A 21,940-nucleotide genomic window follows, 5' to 3' on the forward strand; every position below is an offset into this window, starting at 1 on the left:
CAAACCACTGGAATGTAAAGAGATTGATGGCTTAACAAGCAGCATTGCTTTTTTTTAATAAGTATATATGATTTGTACATTGGAACACAGAGTTAAATTTCAAAATTTTCCAATGATACCCAACTTGGAAGAGCTGCAGGCAGTGAGGATGACATTAATTGACTACAACAATAAACTAGCAGAATGGGCAGACAGGTGGCAAATGGAATTTAAACAGAGGGAAATATGACTTGATGCATTTTGGCAGAAGGTATAGAGAAAAACAATATAGACTTCACAGGACAGCTTTAAAGAGTATACAGGGATAGGGGGACTTGGTGCATCGATCTTTGAAGGCAGCCGGATAAATTGAGTGAGTTGGCACATGAAAGGATATAGTTATATTAAAATTTTTATTCATATAGGGGCTAGTTGAGTGCATATAGCTAAGAAGCAAAATATTAATAGTGACTTGACTGAGGGAACCCAGTCATTTTCTCATATAATGAATTAACCATTGTATTCCATTGTATTCAGTACTGAGAACGGATTGTTCGCTGTCTAATCAGCTAATCAATACTTAAGGCCTCTACCAAGCTGTGAAACATGGCAGGTGTGAGAAAGTATATCCAGTACTTTTCCTAAGACTGCGCATGCATAAGGTAAGCTAGTTTTGATAGGCACCAGTCAATATGAAGTAATGTCCAATGTTTGATTAACAAGTTATCCTCTAATTTTGTCTTCAAAATTATGAGGGGCATAGTAAGAGTGGATAGGCAAAAACCTTTCCCCAGGGTAGAGGGGTCAATTACTAGGGGGGATAGGTTTAAGGTGCAAGGCTTAGAGGCGATATGCGAGGCAAGTCTTTTTACACAGAGGGTAGTGGGTGCCTGGAACTCGCTGCCGGAGTGACCATTAAGGGGCATCTTGAGAAATACATGAATAGGATGGGAATAGAGGGATACAGACCCCGGAAATGTAGAAGATTTTAGTTTAGATGGGCAGCATGGTCGGCACGGGCTTGGAGGGCTGAAGGGCCTGTTCCTGTGCTGTACTTTTCTTTGTTCTTTGTTCTAAGTAACAGACAGTCATTTGAACAAACCAGGAGATCTCAGCTGAGAATTAGATGCCAATGAACGTAAATGAGGGGTTAAATCAGAGATAAGAATCCCCTTAAAAATAGAACCTCGTGGGCGAAGTCCTTTGTTCCTAAATTCTTGAATCATCGACCTGTTTGTTTGCGTTTGGAGTGATTACTTTGTGCTTATGCTTTTTGCCATGCGCTTGCCTTTTATTATGTGTTGTTTGCTATTTTGTTTCTAAGTTTTTATTCAGTTCTTATTCAAGTATATGTCAGTGAGTAATTCACAATAAAGTTATATTTCTGTCACCTCCCACCAACTGGACGATCGATTCTTATTTCTGGGTAAAATAAGAGTCCCAACACCACGTTTCAGTGGACTTAAAACTAACTCCTTTCGGTCCTGTTTGGCGGGGTGCTGTTTGGCGGGGTGCTGTTTGGCGGGGTGCTGTTTGGCGGGGTGCTGTTTGGCGGGGTGCAGTTTGGCGGGGTGCTGTTTGGCGGGGTGCTGTTTGGCGGGGTGCTGTTTGGCGGGGTGCTGTTTGGCGGGGTGCTGTTTGGCGGGGTGCTGTTTGGCGGGGTGCTGTTTGGCGGGGTGCTGTTTGGCGGGGTGCAGTTTGGCGGGGTGCTGTTTGGCGGGGTGCTGTTTGGCGGGGTGCTGTTTGGCGGGGTGCTGTTTGGCGGGGTGCTGTTTGGCGGGGTGCTGTTTGGCGGGGTGCAGTTTGGCGGGGTGCTGTTTGGCGGGGTGCTGTTTGGCGGGGTGCTGTTTGGCGGGGTGCTGTTTGGCGGGGTGCTGTTTGGCGGGGTGCTGTTTGGCGGATGCATCACCCCGCTATTCAACGGCACTTTGCTAGGTTTTTTTGGCCTCAGGGAATTTCTCCCAGCTGAGGCTGTGCTTGGAGAGAATTTGTCCTGCCGAGCTGATCTCCCCAGCAGGAACGGCTCTCATAGATTGGAGCCCCATCTCCCCCTCCCTTCCTGCCCCTCTCCCGCTTTCTGCCCCCACCCCTCATCTCCCGGCTGGGAGGGAACCTCCCACTCACCTCCTCACCCCCCTCGCTCACCCCGTTGGCAGGCCCTCTCCTTGCCCTGCATTATCATAACCAGATCAGTTATTAAATTCTTTCATGGAGTATAGGCATCACTGGCCGGACCGGCATTTACTGCTCACCCCTTGGCTTGATAGGCTCCCTTTAACAGTCAACCACATTGCTGTGGGTCTGGAGTCACATGTCGGCCAGACCAGGTAAGGTGGCAGATTTCCTTCGCTAAAAGAAATTCGTGAATCAGAAAGCCTGGAGAGGCTCCTATGGCGGCTGAGGGCTGATTCTAATTGGTTGATCAGCACGAAACAGCACAATTTTACAATTGATTTTACAACAATTAGCAATTATTTCATGGTCATCATTAGACTTTTTAAGTCAAGGTTTTTTATTCCTGACTTCAAATTTCATCATTAACTGTGGCATAAGCCTGGATCTCTAGATTACGGGTCCGGTAACGCACTGCCCCACTGCCTCCTCAGTTATGGGGAAGTGAATGGTCTATTAAAACCTCCCCCAACAATTTAGAACTAGAATCATGGAACCACAGAATTGCTACAGAGTAGAAGGAGACCATTCGGCCCATCGAGTCTGCACCGAACCTCTGAAAGAGCACCCTACCTAGGCCCACTCCCCCGCCCGATCACCGTTACCCTATCTAACCTGCCTACCGATTGACACTCAGGGGCAATTTAGCATGGTCAATCCACCAAACTAATTTGTAAGGGAAATTTGCCAACAAAAGCTTCAGCTTTTAACTGGGGCAGACAGGAGTGTGTAAGTGAAGAAGCTGAAAGCAGAGCTGTTTTAATTCATGCAAGCTTTTACTTTTGGGGGAACTCAAAAATCCAATAAAGAATTCACACAGAATTAATGGCACAAAAATGGAACAGACGGCCCAACTAACCAATGTTGTCTTTTATGCTACAAATGTGTCTCCTCCCACTATGTTTGTGAGCGTGTACTAGAATGTAAATCACAAAACAATGAAAGCTTGGAGAGTCTCCTATGGCGGCTGAGGGCTGATTCTAATTGGATGATTAGCACAATAATGGTGAGTAGGATAAAATTAGTAGCAATCATCAATAACTAAGAACAAAGAACAAAGAAAATTACAGCACAAGAACAGACCATTCGGCCCTCCAAGCCAGTACCAGCCAAGCTGCTCGTCTGAACCAAAATCCCCTACCCTTCCGGGGACCATATCCCTCTATTCCCATCACGTTCATGTATTTGAGAAGTCGCCCATTAAAAGTCACTATATAGGGCAGCACGGCGGCACAGTGGTTAGCACCGGCTCTGGGTCACTGTCCGTGTGGAGTTTGCACATTCTCCCCGTGTTTGCGTGGGTTTCACCCCCACAACACAGATGTGCAGGATAGGTGGATTGGAGAGCGCTAAATTGCCCCTTAATTGGAAAAAATGAATCGGGGACTCTAAATTTACTTTTTCTAAAAAGTCACCATCGTATCTGCTTCCACCACCTCCCCTGGCAGCGAGTTCCAGGCACCCACTACCCTCTGCATAAAAACTTGCCTCGTACATCTATTTTAAACCTTGCCCCTCGCACCTTAAACCTATGTCCTCTAATAATTGACTCTCCACCCTGGGAAACAGCTTCTGACTATCTACTCTGTCCATGCCCCTCATAATTTTGTAGACCTCTATCAGGTCGCCCCTCAACCTCCGTCGTTCCAGTGAGAAAAAATCAAGTTTCTCCAACCTCTCCTCATAGCTAATGCCCTCCATACAAGGCAACATCCTGGTAAATCTCTTCTGCACCCTCTCTAAAGCCTCCACATCCTTCTGGTAGTGTGACGACCAGAATTGAACACTATACTCCAAGTGTGGCCTAACTAAGGTTCTATACAGCTGCAACATGACTTGCCAATTTTTATACTCAATGCCCCGGCCAATGAAGACAAGCCTGCCCGTATGCCTTCTTGACTACCTTCTCAACTTGCGTGGCCACTTTCAGTGACCTGTGAACTTGTATACCCAGATCCCTCTGCCTATCAATACTCTTAAGGGTTCTACCATTTACTGTATATTTCCCATCTGTACTACACTTTCAAAAATCCATTACCTCACATTTGTACAAATTAAATTCCATCTGCCATCTCTCCACCCATGTCTCCAGCCAAGACTGTGTGGAGTCTGCACGTTCTCCCCGTGTCTGTGTGGGTTTCCTCTGGGTGCTCCGGTTTCCTCCCACAGTCCAAAGATGTGCAAGTTAGGTGGATTGGCCATGCTAAATTGCCCTTAGGTTAGGTGGGGTTACTGGTTTACGGGAATAGGTTGGAGGTGTGGGCTTAAGTGCGGTGCAGACTCGATGGGCCGAATGGCCTCCTTCTGCACTGTAAATTCTACGATTCTATGATCTATATCCTGCTGTATCCTCTGACGGTCCTCATCGATATCCGCAATTCCACCAACCTATGTATCGTCCGCAAACTTACTAATCAAACCAGTTACATTTTCCTCCAAATCATTTATATATATTACAAACAGCAAAGGTCCCATCACTGATTCCTGCGGAACACCACTGGTCACAGCCCTCCAATCAGAAAAGCATCCTTCTGCAGCTACCCTCTGTCCTCTATGACCGAGCCAGTTCTGTATTCATCTTGCCAGCTCACCTCTGATCCCGTGCAACTTCATCTTCTGTACCAGTCTGCCTTGAGGGACCTTGTCAAAGGCTTTACTGAAGTCCATGTCGACAACATCCACTGCCCTACCCTCATCAATATTCTTTGTCACTTCCTCGGAAAACTCGATCAAGTTAGTGAGACACGACCTCCCCTTCACAAAACCATGTTGCCTCTCGCTAATACATCCATTTATTTACAAGTGGGAGTAAATCCTGTCTCAAAGAATCCTCTCCAATAATTTCCCTACCACTGACGTAAGGCTCACCGGCCTGTAATTACCTGGATTATCCTTGCTATCCTTCTTAAATTTTCTTTGTTCTTTAAGACAGGTTTAGATAAAGGATCTGGATCGGCGCAGGCTGGGAGGGCCGAAGGGCCTGTTCCTGTGCTGTAATTTTCTTTGTTCTTCTTTGTTCTTAAACAAATGAACAACTTGGCTATTCTCCAATCCTCTGGGACCTCCCCTGTAGCCAGTGAGGATACAAAGATTTCTCTCAAGGCCTAAGCAGTTTCCTCCCTTACCTCGCTTAGTATTCTGGGGTATATCCCATCAGGCCCTAGGGACATGTCTACCTTAATGCTTTTGAAGACCCCCCAATACCTCCTCCTTTTTAATCTCAACAACACCCAAACTATCTACATGCCCTTCCCCAGACGCATCATCCACCAAGTCCTTGTCTTTGGTGAATACTGACGCAAAGTACTCATTTAATACTTCGCCCATTTCCTCTGGCTCCATGCATAGATTCCCTCCCCTGTCCTTGAGTGGGCCAACTCTCTCCCTGGCTACCCTCTTGCTCTTTATATATGTATAAAAAGCCTTGGGATTTTCCTTAATCCTGCTGGCCAATTACTTTTTGTGACCCCTTTTGGCCCTCCTGACTCCTTGCTTACGTTTCTCTCTAATTTCCTTGTATTCCACAATTGCTTTGTGTGTTCCCAGCCTCCTGGCCTTGACAAATGCTTCCTTTTTCTTTTTGACTAGACTCACAATATCTCTCGTCATCCAAGGTTCCCGAAACATGCCATACTTATCCTTCATCCTTCCAGGAACGTGGCATGTCCTGAATTCCTATCAACTTACATTTGAAAGCTTTCAACATGCCAGATGCTGAAACATCTCAAAACATCTGCCCCCAATCTACATTCTTCAGTTCCTGCCTAATATTGTTGTAATCAGCCTTCCCCAATTTAGCACCTTCACCTGAGGACTGCACTTATCTTTATCCATCAGTCCCTTAAAGCTTACTGAATTGTGTTCACTGTTCCCAAACTGCTCCCCTACTGAAACATCGACCACCTGGCCGGGCTCATTCCCCAATACCAGGTCCAGTATGGCCCCTAGCCTAGTTGGACTATATACATACTGTTTCAAGAAACCCTCCTGGATGCTTCTTACAAACTCTGCCCCAATCACACCTCTAACACTAAGTGAGTCCCAGTCAATATAGGGGAAGTTAAAATCACCCTTTGCGCTTTGCGCACTTGAAGTTGCCCCTAGCGCTAAGTGAGACCCAATCAATATAGGGGAAGTTAAAATCAGCCTTTGCGCTTTGCACACGTAAAGTGGGAGACAGCCTGAGTGAGGCAGCCAGAGTGGGATTGAAAGTTGGTCATTTGGACCGGTGTGGTAATTCGGTGCAGAGTGGGAGGAGGTGCTTTTTCCCTTTTTGTTGTTTTCTTTCTTCTTGCTTTGTAACTGTTAATCTGCAGGGAGAGATCCAGAGAGCACTCTGGGAAGCTGGGAAGGTAAGTGATATAAAGACCTACCTTGGGTATCTGCAGCAATAAGTGAAGGTAAGACTTCAATAGATTTTCTTAAATAACTTGATTGGTGATAGAAATGTCGGTCAGTGGGGTTAAATGCTGCACTTGTGAGATGTGGGAGATCCGTGACGCCTACCAGCATCTCTGAAGACTACATCTGCAGGAAGTGCACCCAATTGCAGCTCCTCACAGACCGCATGGATAGGTTGGAGCAGCAGTTGGATGGACTTAGGAGCATGAAGGTGGCGGAAAGGGACATAGACAGGAGTTTTAGTGATGTTGTGGCACCAAAGGTGCAGGCAGATAGTGGATCACTGCCAGAAGGGGCAGGCAGTCAGTGCAGGAAACCCCTGTGGTCAACCTCCTCTCGAACAAGTATACCATTTTGGATACTGTTGGGGGGGGGGATAAACAGCAGCAGCAGCCAGAGCAGTGGCACCACAGCTGGCTCTATTGTTAAGCAGGGAGGGACAAAGAGCACGAAAGCAATAGTTATAGCAGACTCTATAGTAAGGGGCACAGATAGGTGCGTCTGTGGATGTGAAAGAGACTCCATGATGGTATGTTGCCTCCTTGATGCAAGGATCCAGGATGTCTCTGAATGGGCAGAAAGCATTCTGAGGGGAGAGGGTGAACAGCCAGAGGTTGTGGTACATATTGGTACTAACAACATAGGTAGAAAGAGTGACGAGGTCCTGCAGCAGCAGTTTAGGGAGTTAGTTAGAAAGTTAAAAAGCAGGACCTCGAGGGTTGTAATCTCAGGATTACTCCCAGTGACACGTTCCAGTGAAGCTAGAAATAGGAAGATAGTGCAGCTAAACACGTGGCTAAACTGGTGGTGCAGGAGGGAGGTTTAGATATCTGGACCATTGGGATCTCTTCCGGGGCAGGTGGGACCTGTACAAGGATGGGTTGCATCTAAACTGGAGGGGTATAAATATTCTGGTCGGGAGGTTTGCTGGTGTCACACGGGAGGGTTTAAACTAGTTTGGCAGGGGGTTGGGAACCAAAACAAAGGTGAATTAACAGTAGGGGAACGAGAGAGTAGGGCCAGTGAGACTCAGAGGAAGAGCAGGCAGGGGGTGGTTGCTGATCAAAGAGGGTCTGTTGGACTGAAATGCGTTTGTTTCAATGTGAGAAGTGTAACAGGTAAGGCAGATGAACTTAGAGCTCGGATTAGGACTTGGAACTATGTTGCCATTATAGAGACTTGGTTAAGGGAAGGACTGGATTGGCAGCTTAATGTTCCAGGATACAGATATTCCAGGTGGGATAGAGGGGGTGTAAAAGGGGTGGGGAGTTGCACTACTGGTTAAGGAGAATATCACAGCTGTACTGCGGGAGGACACCTCAGAGGGCTCATACAGGGAGGCAATATGGGTAGAGCTCAGGAATAGGAAGGGTGCAGTCGCAATGTTGGGGGTTTACTACAGGCCTCCCAACAGCCAGCGGGAGATAGAGGAACAGATATGTAGGCAGATTTTAGCAAGGTGTAAAAGTAATAGGGTTCTTGTAATATGCTACTATAATTTCTGATTTGAGTTTATGCACTGAAATGCCTGGGCAACGTGGCTGGCAATCAGCGATAAAAGTGCAGGACAGTGGCAATGGAGCATGAATAAGTTACAATGGAAGAAAATGAGTGTGTGGAACTCACATCACATTGCATTAGAGTGAGACAGGAGAATTTGGAGGAACAATTCTCACTGTGGCATCAGTGCAACCTGCCGACATTACTTTTTCTTACTTCATCTCCCCACTGGAGTTTCTTACCATGAGGAAGGGGGAGGACTGTAGTGTTATTGTTGTCGCACCAATCAGTGGTATCATAGATTCTGCTAACAACAAGTTTATTCACAGCAAACCCAACGGCATAAATTTTCGTAGCCTTCTAAGGCCATGGTTTAGGATGCTAACGAACCAGCCAAGAATTGGTGAAAGTCTCTCCAAACTCACGGAATTCATTCCACAACATCTGGTCTTAAAGCAGCCGCTTCCAGTGGCTGACATGCTGCTAGATTTGTATATAACTTTTAAATATTTTATATTATATGTGCACACATACACACATTCAATTTATCCGCACATATTCAATTAACTATTTTCATTATTGTGCAGAAAGCACCTATTAAAAGTACAAGAGCAGAATCCTTTACAAATCGTTGAGTTATTAATTAAAGGAAAAGTTACAGTGAGAAGTATTTTCAACTGTATATTTTTCTTTTGAGTTGAGTTTGAAGGATAAATATGGAGATGATTTGTATGTCTAACCTATGCTTCAAAATTTCAGTCCCCCTTTTAGATGTTAGTTATAACTCTCACTCGGTTTCAGCAAATGGTTAAAAAAGAACGTAAACAAAACCATGGATTTTTTTAACATTCTCCAGCTTTCACAATGAGAAACACATCCCTAACTAGAGTTTTCCATTCACAGAGTCTGACAGGAGTTGAATTTGCATTGCAGTGCAGTGTGCTTATTTTTGCTGGGTTTTTTTGGCCACACAGACAGGATGACATTTTTATTTCTTTCTCTGGAACGACTCTTGGCATGATGCAATGGAGGACAGTCTGCTTCATCAGGACAGGATGAGAGTGTTAAACCATGTGATGCTATTCAGGCAGAGACACATTTTTGAATTCTCAAGACTCTAGGTGCTGTAACCAGACATGTCTCAAAGCCATTCAGAAGTTCATATCTCTTCAGCATATCGTCAGGTCAATTAAAGGATTTTTTTTTCAGGTTGGACCTTCCCGCAAGGTTATAAAACATTGCAGAAACTGGCAGTCCTCTGTTTCCCTGGGATTGTTGTAGAACTGTAACACAAGTTCACATCTGAAATTTGATGGACTCCAAACGCACTAATCTCCACATAGAACATCCCAGTTCACCGCGAGATTCTTACCGAGTACTCCCTTAGCGACACAGCTATATAAAAGTGACAACGAGATAGATTTGATGGATTTGCAGAGTTCAAGCACAGCTTTGTTCAAGGGGGCGAATATGACCAACTTTGGTGCTGAGGTCAGTTTACTCAACATAACTTTTCAACCACTAGATCAATGTGGGTCATGATGACCTTATAGCCAATTAACTGACATGTGTGCCTGTTGTAGGAAGCTCTGCCCTGGGGAATGCTAATCCATACATTCTACCTGAAAATAAATAAATCTCGAAACAAGCTGACAGATTTTTATCCTGGGATGTGGTGTGAATTGGGAAAAATCACATGGCTGCCACTTACATACCCCACAAAACATTCAGTTGCATTGAAGTCATGCAGGATATGGTGGAGTTTTACCCCAATATACACTGGGGCAGTTCGAATAATTTATTGTCATATTTGCTAAATGAGTTGTATCCCGCCTGTCTTTGTCCAAAGCCACCTACCAAACTGGGTGCCTGCCACTTCCCTGCGGGAGGAATTAGGGGTCACTGTGAGGAGATTTTTGCAATGTACACTTGATGCTGCACTGGGTACGAAATAGAAAATGCATCACCTTTCCAGCTGCTTGCCATCACTCAGTCCTTTTAATAAGACATTCTGAAAGATGAAGCCAGTTCATTGATCGTGACACAGCTACTTCTGACGGAATTCCATTCACCTTAAGGCACACCGGATACTCATGTTAATACAGTGAGTTTGTGAGCTCAGCCTGAGCATGTGTTATTGCGGTTGTTCCCCGAAGCGTCGGAGGACTTCGCCTGCATGTGCCATTCACAATACCTTTTTTCTATAAATTTAGTGTACCCAATTCATTTTTTTTCCAACTAAGGGGCAATTTAGCGTGGCCAATCCACCTACCCTGCACATCTTTGGGTTGTGGGGGCGAAACCCACGCACACACAGGGAGAATGTGCAAACTCCACACGGACAGTGACCCAGAGCCGGGATTGAACCTGGGACCTCGGTGCCGTGAGGCAGCAGTGCTAACCACTGCTCCACCGTGCTGCCCTGCCATTCACAATATTTGATCATAGATTGAGGGGCCTTGGTAAGATTTAGGGGGAGGCTGATAACTGCTTCTTGGTTTGGACGTAGTTAGTCAAGTTGGAGGGACAATGGAAATATGGAAACATTGAAACAAAAATAATAGGAGCAGGAGGAAGTCATTCGGCCCTTCAAGCCTGCTCGACCATTCATTGTGATCATGGCTGATTATTCAATTCAATGGCCTGATCCCGCCTTCCCCCCATATCCTTTGATCCCTTCACCCTCAGTGCTACATCTAACTCCTTGTTGAAAACATGCAATGTTTTGACCTCAACTACTTCCTGTGGTAACGAATTCCACAGGCCGACCACTCTCCGGGTGAAGAAATTTCTCAACTCTGTCTTAAATGATTTATCCCGTGCCCTCAGATTGAGGCCCCTGGTTCTGGACACACCCACCATCGGGAATATCCTTCCTGCATGTTCCCTGTCCAGTCCTGTTAGAATTTTATAGGCTTCTATGAGATCCCCCCTCATTCTTCTGAACTCCAGTGAATACAATCCCAACCGATTCAATCTCTCCTCGTACGTCAGACCCGTCATCCCAGGATTCAGTCACCAGAACAATGAGATGAAACTGAGGGGGTAGTTTAGATGTGCAGGGCTTGAAGAGAGAAAGTTTGCCGATGTGTTGAGCACCCAATACGAACCGGGTGTTCTTTGGATTTGACCAGTGTGAATCTTGCATGGGGCAGGTGGGTCTGCAAATTAAATATGCAAAAGGGCAATTGTTTGATGATTTAAATCTGCATTCTGGCTTCAGCTGCCATTGCACGGGTTTCCTGGGCTGTCTGAACTGGAGTTGTGGGAAAGTTGGGAGGTTTTGCAGCATTTTGAGCAGAATTTCATGTGCCCGTTTGCCATCTTCTGTCTCATGGTTGACCTGCACTTCATGCAAACCAAGAGCTAGAGAGCACTGAATGGCTAATCTGAGGCTTTCCTGCAAACTATTTAAACTGGGGACTGAGGGTGTGGGTCATTGGTGAGCGCCAACATAGACTCAGCACCCTGCCGTGCCAGCTGGTCTCTCTTTCGGACATCAGTGCCACTACCCGAGATTTCACAGCACTCATGTTGGAGACAAACCCCTCCAATTTTCTCCGTTCCTGCAGAGTTCCCTGGAAATGTTGACAGAGCCTCACACATTCTCTGCTGTGGCTCCAGTCGAGGGCAGTCCAGTGGAGGATAACTGCTTCCAATTGAGCAGAGCTTGTGGCTCGTGCACTCTCTGATGTGCATTCTCCTCTGCTTTCCCCGTCTCCAACACCTGCCTTGCTCGCTTGCAATGTGTGGCTCACCATGTGAGAAACCAGCAACCTGGCATATAGGCCCCACTGTGTGTATGTATCTGGGCTTGTGGTGTGTGGCCATGAATTGTGTGTCGGTGCTTTCTCAGCGTGTGTGACCTCATTTGAGAACTCCTTGGCCTTCTCCTGCGTTACTCCTGACGAACTTGTGGGAGATGAAATACATGAATTAGAACTGACAAAAGGAAAGGGTTCAACGTAGTTGCTGTGTGGATGATCATATTTCAGTTATGGGTGACACCAAACAAGATGAGTGAGTGTCCCATTTGGCTGTGTGATATTTAATTGTGTCCCCAGGTATCTGTGAGACCTCATCTCTCCATCTCCAATCGCCATGTTCTCCGCCACTCTGCTAATTCTTAGTGTGTGATCCTCCACAGCAATCAGAATGTTTAAGACTGGAAGTCTCACCCACAGGTCTCTGCTGCTCCCTGGAGTTCTGCCCTCTCTTGTCCTGAAAGATGAGAAAGCACAGTAGTGAGTGTGAGAAATGGATCGTGATGAGAAAATGGAGGGGCAGCATTTATGGAGGTGACTGTGAGGGATGGAAATCGGGGTGAGCGTCTGTGGTTGTTGTTCAGATGTGGATGTGACGACATGCCTCGATGATGAGCGATGAAGGGTGGAGCGGCAAGTTGTGTTAATCTGAGGAGTAATGTGCAGGGGATGCTTCATGAAGTCAGTGAGAGGTGATTGTGGCATGGTACTCACCCTGGTGAGGTTGATGAACCTCTTTTAGCCACGTGTCCATGAGCAAGGGACCACGTTCCTGCAGCTCAACTCTTCAACCACATCCAGCCATGACTGCTTTCTTTCAGAGGCAGGCCTCTTCTAAGTATCTCTATTCTGACCCTAAAACGTCCACATCATGACCTCCATGAATGCGTCAGAGAATTGGACTGTGGTGGCCGGTGTGGTGGTGGGGGGGGTTAGCCTTCCCACATTGCGGCTCTATCCGTGTTGCCTGTGTCCTGACAGTTGTAACATGGAGCCAATCTGACTCCTGGCAGGGTCCATTTAAACAGTGAAGCTGGAAGGTTCAGGATCACGTCCAACTGCTCAGATTGGCTGGGAAACCAGGACTTGGGGTGCAAATGCCATGACTCAGTTAAAAAGCTACAGCAAACCTGACACCGCTAACGTTTGTGTACCCCTCCCACCATTGGCAGGTCCATCAGTTAAAATTCTGCTCAAAATTTCTTGTGTTTTCTTTTTAAAAAGTATTTTGTTCCAAACGTATATGAAAAATTGCAACACACAAACAATTCGGGAAATAAAGTTCCCAAAAGAGAACTATACAGTTTGTACAAATGTTTTCCCTTTTTCGCCCTCCCCCCTCATCCCCTGCGATGAACAATTCCTCAAACACAGTCACGACCATCCCCACCTCGGCTCAAAACCCTCCGCCGAACCCCTTAACACGTATTTGATCTTTTCCAGCTGAAGAAAGTCATATAATTCCCCCAGCCAGACCGCTACCCCCAGTGGCATTGCTCACCCAGCCCGGCCGCTACCCCCAGTGGCATTGCTCACCCAGCCCGGCCGCTACCCCTAGTGGCATTGCTCACCCAGCCAGACCGCTACCCCCAGTGGCATTGCTACCCAGCCCGGCCGCTACCCCTAGTGGCATTGCTCACCCAGCCAGACCGCTACCCCCAGTGGCATTGCTCACCCAGCCCGGCCGCTACCCCCAGTGGCATTGCTCACCCAGCCAGACCGCTACCCCCAGTGGCATTGCTCACCCAGCCCGGCCGCTACCCCCAGTGGCATTGCTCACCCAGCCAGACCGCTACCCCCAGTGGCATTGCTCACCCAGCCGGCCGCTACCCCCAGTGGCATTGCTCACCCAGCCAGACCGCTACCCCCAGTGGCATTGCTCACCCAGCCAGGCCGCTACCCCCAGTGGCATTGCTCACCCAGCCGGCCGCTACCCCCAGTGGCATTGCTCACCCAGCCGGCCGCTACCCCCAGTGGCATTGCTCACCCAGCCAGACCGCTACCCCCAGTGGCATTGCTCACCCAGCCCGGCCGCTACCCCCAGTGGCATTGCTCACCCAGCCAGACCGCTACCCCCAGTGGCATTGCTCACCCAGCCAGACCGCTACCCCCAGTGGCATTGCTCACCCAGCCAGGCCGCTACCCCCAGTGGCATTGCTCACCCAGCCCGGCCGCTACCCCCAGTGGCATTGCTCACCCAGCCAGGCTGCCACCCCCAGTGGCATTGCTCACCCAGCCAGACCGCTACCCCCAGTGGCATTGCTCACCCAGCCAGGCCGCTACCCCCGGTGGCATTGCTCACCCAGCCAGACTGCTACCCCCAGTGGCATTGCTCACCCAGCCAGGCCACTACCCCCAGTGCCATTGCTCACCCAGCCAGGCTGCTACCCCCGGTGGCATTGCTCACCCAGCCAGGCTGCTACCCCCGGTGGCATTGCTCACCCAGCTAGACCGCTACCCCCAGTGGCATTGCTCACCCAGCCAGGCTGCCACCCCCAGTGGCATTGCTCACCCAGCCCGGCCGCTACCCCCAGTGGCATTGCTCACCCAGCCAGGCTGCCACCCCCAGTGGCATTGCTCACCCAGCCAGGCCGCTACCCCCAGTGGCATTGCTCACCCAGCCAGACCGCTACCCCCAGTGGCATTGCTCACCCAGCCAGGCCGCTACCCCCGGTGGCATTGCTCACCCAGCCAGACCGCTACCCCCAGTGGCATTGCTCACCCAGCCAGGCTGCCACCCCCAGTGGCACTGCTCACCCAGCCAGACCGCTACCCCCAGTGGCATTGCTCACCCAGCCAGGCCACTACCCCCAGTGCCATTGCTCACCCAGCCAGGCTGCTACCCCCGGTGGCATTGCTCACCCAACCAGGCTGCTACCCCCGGTGGCATTGCTCACCCAGCCAGACCGCTACCCCCAGTGGCATTGCTCACCCAGCCAGACCGCTACCCCCAGTGGCATTGCTCACCCAGCCAGACCGCTACCCCCAGTGGCATTGCTCATCAGCCAGACCGCTACCCCCGGTGGCATTGCTCACCCAGCCCGGCCGCTACCCCCGGTGGCATTGCTCACCCAGCCAGGCCACTACCCCCAGTGCCATTGCTCACCCAGCCAGGCTGCTACCCCCGGTGGCATTGCTCACCCAGCCAGGCTGCCACTCCCAATGGCATTGCTCACCCAGCCCGGCCGCTACCCCCGGTGGCATTGCTGACCGCCACTCCAACAGAATCTTCGCTGGGCAATCAGAGCGGTAAAGGCCACAACATCGGTTTTCCTCCTCTCCATCAGCCAGCTTCTCCGGTATCCCAAATATCGCCACCAAAGGGTCCGGCTCCACCTCCTCCCCCACTACCCTCGTTAGCGCTGCGAACACCCCCCCCCCCCGGGAATCTCTCCAACTTTCCGCAGCCCCAGAACATCTGTAAGTGGTTCTCTGTTCCCTGCCCACACTTCTCACACTAGTCTACCACCTCCTAAAAGAACCCACTCTCTTGCCCGTGTCATGTGTACCCTGTGTACGACCTTGAACTGTATCAGGCTCATCCTTGCGCACAAGGAAGTTGCATTTATCCTTTGTAGCGCCTCACTCCACACTCCCCAGTTTATCTCCCCTCCCAGCTCCCCCTCCCACTTCTCCTTAATCTTCACCATCCGCTCACCTCTGCCCCAAATTTCTCACAACATTTTCAATTGGACGTACCTTTATATTTTTATATGAATGACGTGTGGCTCATTGCAGGAAATAATTAGATGTGTTAATAAAGTTATTAATTTGGAATTATTCATTTTTACTTTCTCATGAGTGACAGTGAAGTCAGACAAAGCAGAAAGTAGAATAGTATCTACAGAGGGTGTGATCACAGGTCCAAGAAACATCCATTGCTACTTCCCACTACGGCAGCTGGTGATATTTGAATTCAGTTAATAAATCTGGAATATAAAGCTAGTCTCAGGAATGGTGACCATGGAGAAGATTTTCTGGTCGCGCCCATTTTGAGACCCGAAATTCCCGCCCGAGGTCAGCCGCAACAGTCCGTCCAATTGTCCGTCCCCACCCACGATGGTTCCTGCGGCAAGCAAGACTGGAAAATCTACCCCCATGTAACCATCATCGAGGGTGGTAAAAAAACATTTGATTCACCAATAGGAAAATAAATCTGCCATCTTACTTGGTCTGGCCTACACGTAACTCCGGACCCACAGCGATGTGGTTGACTCTTAACTGCACCCCCTGGTGCAGTGGATGTTATTTTCACAAACAAAGCTCATGCTATATAACCATCTTCCTATAGATTGAATTTAGCATTGTTGCCTGTAAATCTGCTCCACGCCAGGCAGGAACCAGAATTAAAAACGATAAAGAGGTCCTGTTATGAAACTTGCAAAGTTCTGTGTCCCCAGAATTTCCAAGCCACAACTGTGCTCACTCCTTCCCTCCCTCCTCACTCATTCCCCCCTCGCAAATATCAGGGACAATGAGCCAGAGCAAGATATTGTGTGATGGAGGAGGAAGAACCTATCGGATGGCACATTTGGAGGTTAATGAGAAATTTGAGGCTAGACTTGCGAAAAGATCAATGAGCTCCCAGGTTTTTCCTTGTATTTGTTCTAAAAGTGCAAGAGAAGTGATAAAAAAAAACCTCCTGGAAATATGGAGAAATATATCAAAGTCTCAGTTAGCCCAATGCTTTAATGAGATTGAAGAGTTATTGAGGGGAGAAAGTATCTGGCATTGAAGAGGAAATTGGGTCTATTGGAGTTACTTTCAACAATGAAGGTTATAAATTTGTTCTATTTGAGGTCAGGTGCAACAGTGAGATTAAAATGTATGTACATAGAACATACAATGCAGAAGGAGGCCATTCCACCCTATCCCCGTAACCCAATAACCCCCCCTAACCTTTTTGGACATTAAAGACAATTTAGCATGGCCAATCCACCTAACCTGCACGTCTTTGGACTGTGGGAGGAAACTGGAGCACCCGGAGGAAACCCACGCACACACGGGGAGAACGTGCAGACTCCGCACAGACAGTGACCCAGCGGGGAATCGAACCTGGAAGCCTGGCGCTGTGAAGCCACAGTGCTATCCACTGTGCTACCGTGCTGGAAGAGGAAAGGCTAAAGGTGAAGTCCTCAAAGACCAAAGATAACTCCAGGTGGACTTGTGAGACATGAACAAACTCTGGGCCATATTTCTGTGGAGTCAGGAAGACTGTGGATCACTGAAAATGGTGGGCGGGATCCGGATGTGGAAGACCCACCCCCATTTCCAACTGATCCAAAATTTGCTGGCAGAGGAAGAACATACAAAAGGGAAACCCAAACTCAAGAGGGTCATTTGAACCTGGTGCTGAGTTCAAAAAGACCACATTTTGACTGTTGCAAGAGTCTTGACTTGCAATGTGGGGTTGCAAATTGATGGATTTGACAAAATGCACTTAAAGGGTGGATAAGGTCTGTAGAACTGTCATAATCTGAAGGTTCTTAAATTCCTTTCTTATTTAAACTTTAAAAAAAGGCAGTGACTGTCAGTGAGAGTGAAAACAAATCCTCTGCAGGACTCATATGATTGACAAGCATTGGTTAGAGAAACAAAAGTAGCATCTGGTTGTGCATATGATTAGCATATGGTTGACAAGCATAGGTTAGAGAAACAAAAGTAGCATCTGGTTGTGCAGTTTCAGCAGAGCTCTTTGTTTACATTTTACCAAGGGCTATCATTGTGTCATTATGAATGCTTGGGTGAGTTCCAAAAGATTCAATTATCTCAGTAGGGGATTTTGAGTTTACAGTTTGATTGATAGTTTAAAGAGTCTATTAGAATTAGAATCATAGAATTCCTACAGTGCAGAAGGAGACCAATCAGCCCATCGAGCCTGCACTGACCCTCTGAAAGGGCACCATACCTGAGCCCAATCCATCACCCTATCCCTGTAATCCCATAACCCTAATTAACCTACACATCTTTGGACTATGGGAGGAAACCCATGCAGACACAGGGGGGAATGTGCAAACTCTACACAGACATTAAAGGATTAGCTGTCTTTCAAGTGGGGCCGAATAGAAGTGTGTTTGTTTTTGTAAGAAATTACCCACTGAAAGAGATTTAAAAGCTTTGATGGGAGATTTTTTCACTATCATGGGTGTAGCATTGGGAGCTGTAATAAATTGTAAGACATTTATTTTCTTCATCTCCACATGACTCTTAAGGTTTACCCATGGTCGATACTGGGTAGGAGGCTATGTAAGAGGGCCTTTGGGGAATGGTGGTGGGAGCGCATGTGGCACTGAATTGGCATTGAGGGTGTGAGGGGCCAAGGGGGTGGGTGGGGAGCATGAGTTGGCACTCAGTAAGCCTGGGGGATATGAGGGGCCATGAGGGTGTAATGAGGTGAGGGGGTATGAACGGTGAAGGCTAGGGAGCCTAACAATGTCTAAAGCAACTGGGATGAATTCCCAGAGCACTGAGGTGGGCCTTCTAACCAGCCTCCCTTGGCACTCTACACGCTGCCTCTGGGTCAACTAGCCTGACCCAATCCGGCACCCACCACATACACCTCTCCCCAAAGCGAGGTCTTTTTACTGTGGCTGGCCCAGTGAGTCAGACAATTTCCTGACTCGAGCTACCCACCTTGACAGCCAAATTCTGGCCCTGTGCCCCTGAACTGGCAAGAAGATTCTTTAATTCAATATTGTGCCGTTCAAGCAGGACGTCTGTGTCAATTTCAAGTGAAGTAGATTTCTAGTCAGTATGTAATTTAAAGATGCAAACAGTTACTTTCAATTTGCTTCCCAGACACTCTCATTAACGCTGATTCATATCAGAATGAATTTTGTTTAATATGAACTTTGGAAACTAAATTCCTCCCCTATTCTTGCTTCAGAACCTATGAAAACTCACCCATCAGTCACAAAGGTTTTTAATGATAGGATGGTAGTAATAATGGCAGTTAGGTGGATGTTCTGTGTGAAGTATTTGATCTCTTTGTATCTCCAGTAAGGAAGTGATGCCGGTGTAGCGACACTCTACACTCCGCCCAACTGAAACTTGGATAGGAAATGTCCAATGCCTCCCTAATCCTGGGTTGATTCCTGGAAAGGATTTGCCATCACTCAAAGTACAAACAGGAATTCAGGATCTGCCTGGTTAGAGAAGAGATGATGAGATCGCCACTTCCTTCTCTGCTATGAATCCAAACCATCTTCTCTCAAAGCCTCAGATTGAATCACCTGTTGCAGTTTGAATTAGTATGGATAAGCCATGTTTACACTTCCAAATTACATCCAGTTCAAAGATTTCCAAGTATTTACATTCCTTTGTACACCAACTCAGATTTTAGGTAGGCTGGCATTAAATTACTCAACCGGACGCACACATATGAGCCCAAACAGAGTCTGAACAATGCGAAGATCTCCTTCTTCGTGGCTCTAACTACAGCACATCTTAAGGTAGGCAGCATTGTATACTCCACTTACCAATTGGAGCACTTATGCTACAACATTTACATTCAGATTATCCATCAAATTAGCCGAAATACGAACGACAAAAACAAACCAATAAATGGACAATACAGAGTAACAATAAAGTCTCACACGATGAATTGGGGGGAGACGGTAGGGTGGGTAGGTCAGTAGATTTCATCTTGCCATCTTTAGTTACACTGAATGTATTCACCACATGTTTATACCATGTTTGTAATCTCTTGGCATGAAGCAAACAACGTCATTCTGCTCACCAACCACCAACACCCCCTTACCACCATCTCCCCCCCACCCCCCCCCCCCCTCCCCCCCACACTCACCCCAGCCTTCCTGCGGAATTACTGTTTGCCTAATTAATGTTCGACTTTAACTTGGTGTTGTAAGACTTCTTACTAATTAATGTTGCACAGACCTCTGGAAGAATATATGAATTCTGATGCCTGAGTAGGAATCAAAAATTCCTAAGCTTGTCAGTAAAACATAAAAATGAGTGGAAATAATTTTCCAGCATCAGATGAACAGGACGATTTAATTATGGGTTTTAAAACTTAGTATCTGCTATATTCTATACTGTATTGTGTTTTTAAATATATTTATAAAGTCATTGGGGTAAAGTGTCACCTGCACAGCAGCAGGTCAAATGAGGAAAGTGTCTGCCTGGCCCTAACTGAGCCTTCAGGATTGAACTTCCATTAGTATATGCAGAGGAATATTTGATTGACTCTGTCACTGGATTGTGATTTTCCGCACTTTGGTAAGGTGGTGTTAATGTCCAGGGTCCGCTCATCATAGTTTGTGTTTAGTTTTATTTCCTGAAATGCAGGAAGTTATTTGACCGTTCTCAGCCTTTGGTGTCAGTTAAGGATAATTCAGATTCCATGACGCTAAAAAAAGTCCAACTTGTTGAAGTTAATTTTCACTCGGCAAGGTAGTGAAAAATGGTGCTGGACGGTCAGTAGCTCACTTTACACATCTCCCATTTTTAATTTCCCTTGAAACAAATGAAAATAAAAGACAAGAGACATGTAAAATAGGCTGCAGGTCCATGGTTACCCATTTCACACGGTCGTGCAGAGTCAAAATTACCCCCGTTGTGACATATTCAGTGCAAAGAAATTTTAACTCGAGCAGTGATTCAGTCATCCACAGAAAAGCTGCCATTCAGAACTTGGAAATCTGTTACTCTTCTCTCAAGAGCTTTGGTAAGGTTGTGAGTGCACCCACTCATGCACGCACACACGCATGCACACACACACACTTACATTTGTGTACAGAATCATACACACTTGTATCATACACACACATGTACAAGCACACACACTTGTATATGCACTCATTCACACTTGTACATGCACTCATACACACTTGTATATGCACTCATACACACTTGTATACGCACTCATACACACTTGTATATGCACTCATACACACTTGTATATGCACTCATACACACTTGTATATGCACTCATACACACTTGCATACGCACTCATACACACTTGTATATGCACTCATACACACTTGTATATGCACTCATACACACTTGTATATGCACTCATACACACTTGTATACGCACTCATACACACTTGTATATGCACTCATACACACTTGTATATGCACTCATACACACTTGTATATGCACTCATACACACTTGCATATGCACTCATACATACTTGTATATGCACTCATACATACTTGTGCATGCACTCATACACACTTGTATATGCACTCATACACACTTGTATACGCACTCATACACACTTGTATATGCACTCATACACACTTGTATATGCACTCATACACACTTGTATACGCACTCATACACACTTGTATATGCACTCATACACACTTGTATACGCACTCATAAACATTTGTATACGCACTCATACACACTTGTATATGTACTCATACACACTTGTATATGCACTCATAGACACTTGTATATGCACTCATACACTCTTGTATACACACTTGTATATGCACTCATACACACTTGTATACCCACTTGTATATGCACTCATACACACTTGTATATGCACTCATACACACTTGATTACGCACTCATACACACTTGTATATGCACTCATACACACTTGTATACGTACTCATACACACTTGTGCATGCACTCATACACACTTGTATATGCACTCATACACACTTGTATAGGCACTCATACACACTTGTATATGCACTCATACACTCTTGTATACACACTTGTATATGCACTCATACACACTTGTATACACACTTGTATATGCACTCATACACACTTGTATATGCACTCATACACACTTGATTACGCACTCATACACACTTGTATATGCACTCATACACACTTGTATACGTACTCATACACACTTGTGCATGCACTCATACACACTTGTATATGCACTCATACACACTTGTATATGCACTCATACACACTTGTATATGCACTCACACACACTTGTATATGCACTCATACACACTTGTATACACACTTGTATATGCACTCATACACACTTGTATATGCACTCATACACACTTGTTTACGCACATACACACTTGTATACACACTCATACACACTTGTATATGCACTCATACACACTTGTATACGCACTCATACACACTTGTATATGCACTCATACATACTTGTATA

The 21,940-nt window shown here is 46.7% G+C and overlaps 1 protein-coding gene and 1 long non-coding RNA gene across 4 annotated transcripts in view; one reads left to right on the forward strand and one right to left on the reverse strand.

Moving 5' to 3' along the window:
* Nucleotides 1–21,940, forward strand: part of LOC140394900 (uncharacterized) — a 153,439-nt gene that overhangs the window by 46,068 nt on the left and 85,431 nt on the right. The gene's annotated exons all lie outside the window — the stretch shown is intronic.
* cbarpb (CACN subunit beta associated regulatory protein b) overlaps nucleotides 1–21,940 on the reverse strand; it is a 237,467-nt gene that overhangs the window by 3,894 nt on the left and 211,633 nt on the right. The window lies entirely within an intron of this gene.

This window comes from Scyliorhinus torazame, chromosome 18 (genome assembly GCF_047496885.1).
Source record: "Scyliorhinus torazame isolate Kashiwa2021f chromosome 18, sScyTor2.1, whole genome shotgun sequence".
NCBI classification, from domain to species: Eukaryota; Metazoa; Chordata; class Chondrichthyes; order Carcharhiniformes; family Scyliorhinidae; genus Scyliorhinus; species Scyliorhinus torazame.